The sequence below is a fragment of the Aedes aegypti genome, chromosome 2 (assembly GCF_002204515.2).
Source record: "Aedes aegypti strain LVP_AGWG chromosome 2, AaegL5.0 Primary Assembly, whole genome shotgun sequence".
In the NCBI taxonomy this organism is placed as follows: domain Eukaryota; kingdom Metazoa; phylum Arthropoda; class Insecta; order Diptera; family Culicidae; genus Aedes; species Aedes aegypti.
In genome coordinates, this window is record NC_035108.1 from 302,103,029 (window position 1) to 302,113,387 (window position 10,359).

Here is a 10,359-nt window from a genome sequence, read left to right on the forward strand (position 1 = left end):
GAATTCGCTGATCGGTGAGGGTTTTAGTATTTTTGCTTTCACTCAGGCCTATACGGGTTAACTGGCTAAGAATTAACACTACGGACTGCCTGTTCCGGTGGTAAAAGTCCACCTAACAGGTGACCCCTAATTCATGGTGTGATGCGTACCGTGCCTAGGAATGAATGGTTAGGGGGGTCTAAATAAAACCTAACCGCTAACGGAGCCTGTGGAGTACCAGGGCACCCTCCACAGTATTGAGCCCTACCTGTGCTACCCGGAGCAATGGTGCAGGTGACCTTGTGTTTCTCCGAGATAATCGGCTGCCCTTCTTCAGTCTCTATCTTGAGGCTTAATAAGGGTGGGATTATAAATATGTGTTCTTTCGCCTTTGGTGACTTTAAATAGATACCGATCTGGTGTTTTCGTTGCTGGTATTTTTCGTGCTGAGATTGCAAAAAGCTTAATTCTGCCTAGTTTGGGTAGTGGCTACGGTTAGGTTAGCTCAGATTAATCTTCAGCATAAAAGAACAGCAACGATCAATCTTTGCAGATATTAAATAAACAAGTTGACTCGTGTACAGTTCAACAAAGAATAACTTTTTATTGGCAAGGATGTGCGAGTGTAAGGTACAACGTATAAAGGTACAAAATGAAAGGTTGGCAAGTAAATTCATCACAAGGTACACATCAAAATAGGTATTGATAATATAACATCTCCTTTTGAATTAAATTTAAGCTGCCTTTCCTTGTCAGTACATTTCAAAATCCTGGAAACGCTTGGGAACATGGATCGCACGCTTAGGACGCTCAACTGCTACTGTAGATGACGAACCAATTTTCGAACTGTAGTCAGCAGTTTCGGGGACCTCAGATGATGCGGTATCCTTCTCTTCTTTGATTGGCATTGCTTCGCTCGGAGGTTCCTCAATTGAACGCCTTACCTTGATCATTGTGTTGTCTCGACGATATGTTCGATCTTCAACCGCAACCACTGATGAACGGTCTGTGATAGGATTGGTTACTGTTCCTCTCTTCCACTCCTTATCGGTTGGCTTCCTTTTGACGAAGACCGGTTGACCAATTTCTAATTCTGGTAGTGTACGAGCTTTACGGTCATAATAGGATTTGGCTCTCCGGTGGTTCAATGAAATTTTTTCCTTGACATTTTCTTCGATTTTGGGCAAATACTTTTTTTCATACATTGGAATGCCACATCGTGTTCGTCGATTGAAAAGTCGTTGGGCTGGAGAACTTCCTGTTTTGTTCGGTGTATTTCGCCACTGTAGTAACAATTCCCAAAAGTCTTGCTTGGACTCGTACGCTTTTCTCAAAAGCATCCTGGTGATTTTGACCGCAGCTTCAGCCTTACCATTTCCTTGCTGATGGTAAGGAGCTGATACGCTATGTTTGATTCCCCAGGAGTGGCAAAATGTGCTGAATTCTTCACTCATGAATTAAGGACCTCCATCGCTGCTAATCTCCTGTGGTTTACCCAGCCTGGCAAAGTTGCGTTTACAAATCTTCACTACAGCTGCCGCTGACTGCGTTGTAAGTTCATCCACGTCAAAATAATCCGAGTAGTGATCGACGCTAACAAGGTAAACCGAACTCCTGTTGCCCAGTGTACATTCGCAAATATCCATTGAAACTTTCTGATACGGATACGAAGGAATTTGATGGCTCTGCATGGGTTGGGGTTGTTGGTTGGACGAAAACTTTGCACACACATGACAATGTTGCACACGCTGTCGAATTTGATCGGTGATTCCGGGCCAGAATACCGTATCCCTGGCTAGTTTGGTAGTCGCTTCTACGCCGCAATGTGATTGATGAAGCCTTTCCATAATCGCGCCTCGTAGGCTTTTCGGGATCAGGATTCGATCGTTGCGCAATACGAGGCCATTATGAGTGCTGAGCTCGTTTTTGTATTTCCAATATATTTGGATTGCTGGTGGCAATTCATCGTACCTACGGGGCCATCCATCGATGATGCACCTGATGATGGATTGGATGTCTGGATCTTCTTGAGATCTGAATCGAATTTCATCAACACGAGCGTCTGGTTTGAACGTCAGCGTGATGTTGTATCGTTGCAATGCTAGAAGCATACGCTGGATTCGTAGAGGGGCTTCCGTCAGAGGCTTTTGGAAGATCTTGATCAACGGTTGGTGATCAGTCTGGACAGTTACAGGCCGTCCAAGAATGTACATTTCAAACTTTCTACAGGCGAAAAGAATAGCCAATGTTTCTTTTTCGATCTGTGCGTAACGACGCTCGGTTGCACTGAGGGTCTTCGACGCATACACGACTGGTTGTCCCTCCTGGAGGAGTACCGCGCCAAGTCCCACACTACTACTGTCGCACTGTATTGTAGTATGCTTTGTTGCGTCAAAGTATCTTAGCACTGGTGCCGATGTTACAGCTTGCTTCACCTTGTCGAATGCTTCATCCTGCTCATGGGACCATGTCCAGGGTTGATCATGGTATGTTAAGCGACGTAGAGGCTCCGCCAGTGTCGAGAGGCTCGGCAGATAATGTGACAAATAGGTTACCATACCCAAGAACCTTTGGGCGGCAGGAACGTCTTTCGGTTTTTCCATATTCAAAATGCTGTTCACCTTTTCCGGATCCGGTTGAACACCGCTGGCCGTTAGAATATGTCCAAAGTATTTAACACTGTCTTTGCACAAACTGATTTTATCCGGATTAAGTTTTAGATTTTTCTCCTTCATTCTCTCCAAAAAAGCTTGCAGATTTCTATTGTGATCGATCAATGCCTCCTCAATCGTATTCCCGCATCCGAAGATCATGAAATCGTCCATCAGTGCACGTACGTTCTTCAAGCTTTGAATGGCCTCATTCGCTCTCAGTTGAAACACTTCTGGAGCCGGAGAAATGCCCATCGGCATTCGAAGCCACCTGTATCTACCGAAGGGTGTCCAACAAGTAGTAAGTTTCGAGCTTTCTTCGTCCAACTCGAGCTGCCAAAAACCGGATTTAGCATCGACAGTCGTAAAAACCTTCGCGTTTGCGAGCTCCGGCAGAAGTTCGTCGAGTGTAGGCATCTGGTAGTGTGGTCTTTCCAGAGCCTTATTTAGCATGATCGGATCAATGCATACTCGCAATTTGTCATTCCGTTTTACTAATACTAGGTTACTTACCCAGTTAGTGTGTCGCTTTTCTTCTGTAATTACTCCTTGCTGTACCAAGTTTGACAACTCCTGACGAAGGTTTTCACGAAGCGTAACAGCTACACGCCGTGGGTGCTGCACGACTGGCTTAACACTGTCGTCGACGTCTAGATGAACTTTTCCTTCAAGCTTTCCAAGCCCGGAGAAGACCTCTGGGTAGCGGTTCACGATTCGTCTTGCAGCTTCCCTCTGATCCTCCGTGACAGAAAAACATACTTGTAGCAGATTCAACTGGAGACACGTTCTGAACGATAGCAGCGGCGGTTGTTCGAAATCCACCACATGGAAAACAGATTTGAAACGTGATCCGTTGTGTACGCAATCGATTTCTGTGCGGCCTAACGAGCGCAACTTGCCTCCTCCGAATACATTCAGAACAGCACTTTCATTGTCAAGGGATAACTGCTTCGTACCAAGAATCTCCATTGCATTCCTCTTTCCTACAACGTTACAGGAAGCTCCCGAATCAAGGATGCACGGTACTTTACGTTCACGCTGACTTACGTTGAGAAACGTTAGTGTTGCTTTCAGCAATCCATCGTTATCCTGATTGATGCTGTACAGATACTGGCAGACGTTTACGGATTCTTGTTCGTTGTCGGACTGAGTAACGGTTGGCGGATCTGTCTCACAGTCGACGGAGTGTACCGTTTTCTTCGCTAATCTTCTCGATGGTCCTGGGATACCGGTTTGTTTGCTCTGCTCCTTCTTTTTCTTGCAAACTGCTTCGAAATGATTCTTAAATCCACAAAAGCGACACGTTGCTCCTCTTGCTGGACATTCCGATAGATTTTTGTGATAAGAACGGCCACAGTACCCGCACTGTCGGCTGTCCCTGCTCGCTGTAACAATTCTGTTTACACCATATTGTCGACATTCTAGCCATCGATTACGTTCCATTTCAGCTCGGGTAGCTTCTTCAGCTTGACAAACTTCGATCACTTTGGCAGAAGTTAAATCTGCGGTTTCGATCAATTTCTTCTTCAGACGAACATCATGAATTCCGGTGATGATTTTATCCCGGAGCATTTCGTCCTCCAAATCACCAAAATTGCAATCTTTCACCAGCATACGGGTCCGATTGATGAACTTCGACATGCTTTCTGGTTCACGGCTGTCATCTCCAGGCTCTTGTTGGCATTGATAAAACTCGTATCGTGCCAGCTTGATGTTTTTCTGTGGTATCATATACGAGGACAATGATTGCAAGCAAGCAGCGACCGTATTCTTTTCCTCGTCTCGAAGGGGCCACAGATTGAAAATCCGCCTAGCTTCTGTGCCTAGCGCAGATTTGAACGTCGCAATTTTCACTCTCTCTTCCAGCTGTTCTACTCCTGATGCTATGATGTAGGTATCAAAAGAAACTTTCCACAGTTCCACGTTCTCCCGTACGTTGCCATCCAGCTGCAACGGGTCCGGAAAGGGAATACTGCTGTTGATTACTGGAGCCGCCGGTGGCTGTCGTACAGCCTGTGCTTGGGATGGATTTTCCGTCATTCTGTTCGACGCTCACTTCTCGATGGACACGGCCGACACATCAATTTGCCTTAAACGACTCGAAATAACCGCGACGGTTTCAAAATAACAAAACTAACTTACAACGTGGGATCGTAAAACTGTTATTCGCGAATTCTGACACCATATTAAATAAACAAGTTGACTCGTGTACAGTTCAACAAAGAATGACTTTTTATTGGCAAGGATGTGCGAGTGTAAGGTACAACGTATAAAGGTACAAAATGAAAGGTTGGCAAGTAAATTCATCACAAGGTACACATCAAAATAAGTATTGATAATATAACAGCAGACTCATGCAAAATGGTGCAGCCCAAGTGGCGTTAGTTCAAGAACCCTACTTTCGTAGAGGGAACTTCTATCTAGGCAACCTTGTGGACCCAGTTTTTGCTACTTTCAGCAAACTTGAAATGGCAAACTCGCGCCCCATGCCCCGCGCATGCGTGCTTGTTAATAAAGCAATCGTTGCTACACTCATTTCTGAGTTAACTACCAGAGATATATGTGCTGTCACAATCGATGTTTCTGTTGGTGACCTCAACAGGAAATACGTCTATTGTGCGGTATGATGAGCCATCCCCAACGGATGACTTCAAACGAGTTGTCGTACATTGCGTAACAAAAGGCCTTCCGCTGATTGTGGGCAGTGATGCCAATGCTCATCACATCATCTGGGGCAGCTCAGATATCAATTTGAGAGGCTCCAGCCCGATGGAATACTTAAGTAGTACAGACCTTGGATTACTTAACATAGGCAATCGCCCAACCTTCATGGTTTCTAATAGAGAAGAAGTGTTAGACATAACGCTCTGCTCGAATAGAATCAGTCAAGAGTTGACGAATTGGCATGTATCAGATGAGGAATCATTATCTGATCATCGCTACATCTTCTTTGAACATTCAAATGTAACTGCGCAGACTTTGCGATTTAGGAATCCCCGCTCAACAAATTGGGAACTCTAAATTGAATTGGTTGCGACCAAATTTCATGGATACTCTCCGTCCATTGAAAATCCAAGTGATCTGGATGATGCCGTTGATACTACAACATCCTACATTATATAAGCTTTTGAAGAAGCATGTGCTCTGCGGTCTGTAAAGACTACAAGAGGGACCCCATGGTGGAATTCCGATCTGACTACCCGGATAAAAACGTATCATTCAGTGAATGGAATAAACCATTAATGTACAATATAACGTATTGGATACAATACAGCGTATTGTAATTGAATGTCGAAGCAACATTATTCTTGTTTGGATATACAATTCAAAAACAATATAATATATTGTAATAGAACATTGTATTGTTTTTAATTGGTTTTATACCTTACAATTTTGGTCAAATTCCTAATTTCGCGTAAAACAACTCTTGCTTTTTTCTATGTAGCTTTGCTGAAAGAAGTAAACAAAATAAGTTCAGAAAGCAAGAAATGTTGGGTGAAAAATATTCAAAACGTAAAAATAAGTAGTTTTTTAGAAGTCACTTGACATTAGCTGTAACGACGAATGCAACCATGATAAATATCTTTACTTCTATAAAGTTGAGATTATTTTGCTACTTTTGGCACGAATATCGGGTAAGTTAGGGGACAATCCATACAAAATACAAATTCTATACTTTTCACCACTAATTGAAATACAGTTCGTTGAATTGTTTTTGTATTGTACAACAATACATGAATTGCTAATAAAGACAATACATGAACAATATATCGTATTGTATTTTCAAAATGTATGTATGAGAAAATATCTAGATTTGTATTGTTACGATACTTAACCACCCATACATTATATTGCAAAAATCTCATATACCATACAGTGAACTGTTCAAAACAATATATTGTACTGTAATTGTATTGTCATTTCACAATATACTGTATTGTATTTCCAATATATTGAATGGTACTGTTCCATTACGTTATATTGTTTTTGCATTGTATTTTTTATCCGGGTAGACTCAGGAAACAATGTAGAAAGAGTTGGAACAGACGCCGAAAAGATATTATAGTACAAGATAGAGATTGTCGCTAGTGTTCCCATTGTTTGCCTTGCCGAACCATCCTTACATCTGGTGGGTACATAACTGTCATGTTCAAAAGCGAATGTGTTAAGGCCAAACATTTTGTTACTCGACAGCAATAACTATAAAACTCCGCTTATGCTCCTGTACAAGACACAAATCTCAATCGTTATTGAAAATATGCATTTAATATTTGTTTTAATTACTTGATAAACAATTTTCTTATAGAAAGAAAAAAAAAAAGGAACTCTTCATATTGCTATTTTTGTGGCGATTTGTGTTTTTGAAAACTGCACGCAGCAGTTGCAGTGTAAACATTTGGACTCTACACATTTTGACCTTTAAGGCTGGTTTACAGTTCGGAAAATGTGTTACGGGATTTGGGCGCCTGTGTGTTTTAAATGGACAGCGGGATTCCAAATCCCGTGACGGAAAACGAATCTACAAGAAAATGACTGTTTTCCAGAAGTGTAAATCCGACTGCGGGTTTTGATGTGCTGGGAAAAATGCAACTCTACACACAAGATTTTCGGCGGGAACAATTAGCTTCGATTTGTTTCCGCGCGGAATTTGAATTTATTCCTTTTCAAAACGAGGGTTGAAGTGTTAGAAAATGTCCGACGCTGACTTTTTGTTCCTAAATATCGAAACCCTGAACGCGGACGATGTTGATGGGCTCGATTATAGTGAGGAGCAGACCCAGGAAGAATTCTTGGTGTCAGAGGAGAGCCTTGAGCTTCAAACTCCGGAACCACAACCGAAGAAGCGGAAGCGTGTGAAGAAACCTACGAAGCGTGACCAAGAGCTGGAGGTAAAACTTGCTCTCTGCGAGGAAGTCAGGAAATATCCTTGCTTGTATCAAATTACAAGCAAGGAATATTCCAACAAAATAGCCAAAGACACGATTTGGCATAAAATCAGTGTAGTTCTTTCTGACAATTTCGAAAAGCACATCACTGTCCTCGAAATCTGAAAATTCTGGGACGCTCTCAGAGAATCAACAAGGTAAATTAAAGAACACCAGAGTTTTAGATTGAATTATTTAAAATTTTGTTTCATTTCAGAATTTATTTGGATAAATCAAAAATCCGCAAAATCGGCGACAAGTCTGGTGCACCTGCCGATTTGTTGGACCTTTATCGCTCGGACGGATCTCAACATTTCGATATCTACCAGGAGCGATGGCCTCTGGCGGAGGCGATGAGCTTTTTCCTCCCCTCCTGCGCGCGGAGTGCATACACTATCTCCATCGGAGATCGTTCTTCAACGACAATGTTGAAGAAAATGTCGGAGCCCGAAGAAGAATGTTCATTCGAAGAAATCGAGGTAATAATGTCAACGCATAAGCATAGATAGAAAAATAAAAAATAAAACTTGTTCAACATGTTTCAGAGCCTCCCAGTTGCAACGACTACACACTTTTTTCACAAGTGTCGGATTGTTTCGCGGTCTTCGGCTATAATCTTTGTCGTAAAAATACCTATCGAAGTTTGTGTTCACAATTTTTACAGATGTCAGTGGGCAACCTTTAATGATTTTTCTTTGCAAAAGTAAGTTTTTCTATAGTAAATTCCATACAAACTTGGAACGACTGGCGCTAAAGTATTTTGTCTTACAATATTGTCCATTGCACACAGCACGTATAGGCAAACTGTTCGATTAATTATATTGTATTAAACCCTTTCTTTCGCAAGACTCCATACAAATTTTATAACATAAATAATAAGCTAGTCTTTATTATCCTTTACATACTTTTTTACATGGAAGCAAAACATCAAATTTTCAATAGCACAAATCTAGAGAACCAGACATCGGTTTGAGCTGAAAACAAAAAAAAAAGTAACTCAACAATGGTGATTTGCATCGTAATTCAATACTATTGCAGCAATTAGTTGACTGTAAGATCTAATGATTTTTATATCAAACATTACATAGTATTCATCTGCCTTAGTTTGTCTGGAGTTCGTCGCAAATCAAAGGAGGCTCTGTATGTATAAAACAAATAAAAATCAAAATAATGTTTTCTTAAATAGCAAATGAATTGCAAAAGTTCTTCCATTTACTTATATACGTTATTACGATGCTGAGCTAACCTCAAATTAAGCACATTTCTCTATGTTCTAAATACAGTTAGCGCGTTCAAACTGAAACGGTAAAATGTTTACATTGTTGAAATATTCCGTCAATTTTCGACGAATAAAACTGCCGGCTTCATGAGGCCGTCCACGTTTATGCCCATTAATCTGATCCATCTGCTGTAATGTGCGCCATTCTCCCTCGACAACTTTTTCATTTTTGTCATAACGATCTGCTGACGTCGCGTATGATGCACTTCTATTCAATAGAAAATTATGTAGTGCACAACATGCAGCAACGATGATCTTGACTTTATCTGGAGCACAAAGAAATTCTGATCGAAGACATCCCCAACGCATTGCAACACCAAACAGCCGTCGCTCTAACAAAACCGGCAACGCAGAAAATCATCTGGACGAAACGTTGTCTTCAGTGGCGTCGTCGTTATCAAAGCTTGTGGATGCAAGGAAATCGGCAGCAGATGTAACGGATCTGAAGTTCAAAGAGTTCCATGTTGAGCTGGACAAAATTCTGCGTCAGATGCCATTTATGCAAGGTATGCAGTTTTGCATGGATATGGTGCAGCAAGCCAATGACGCCTTGCAAAATAATAATGAGCTAATCTGAAAGTAAGTGGCTCAAACACTGCCCATAAAAGCATAACTGTCCCATGTCAATTTGAAGTCCAGCAAACATAGGACTATCATGCGTTTATGGACAGTATATGTATGATAAACCAAACAAAGTTATGCTGAATTACTAAATAAAAAAATTAACATTATTTGAAAAATTTGAATCCACTGTAATATTATTTATTGCTGCACTAAACAGAACTCACCTTCAACGTAAGCTGTAGTCCAATTTCGGTAGGAAATCGTTTGGCTAAACTGAGAAATTTGTACTTTCTTCTGCAGCGTCAATGTATTACCACAGACAAACATACGTAACACTCGAATCATTTTCATCGTACATGAAAATAGTGACTTTTGCTCACTACCGCCACCTAGTGATATTACGCAATGAAAAAAAAAATAAAATTTTCACCCCTTTACGATTTTATATAAAAATGTGTATACAGTCAAACCTCCATTAGTCGTTATTTAGGAAACCATGTAAATATCGAGACATTGAACAGAAATCCTTTGGAAAATTGTTTCGAGTGTCCACCATAATGGCCGTGAAATTTCATTTTATGTATGACTCCATGAAACGATATCGAACCATAGAGCGGAGGGTTGACTGTATTGTTTTATGAGTCGTAATGTCTGAGTCTACTTCCTCACTCCCTCTAGAGCGTTACGTAATTTTGGGACGGCGTCTTTGGTAAGCTTTTGCTTACCATAATATTTCCTATCAGAATTTATTAAATTCTTCCTAAATGCTTATGAAAGCCACGATGACATGCTTTCGATTGAGCATAGAGCTTGAAAAATGAATTACAAAAAGAGGCACAAATTTGTGCAATCATTAAAAATGCCCATAATTGCATGTCAGTCCCAATTTGCTAGATTTCGTATTCACATGGTGCAATTATGGGAAGTCAATGGTAAAGAGCCCCGGCTTACGACTCATTAA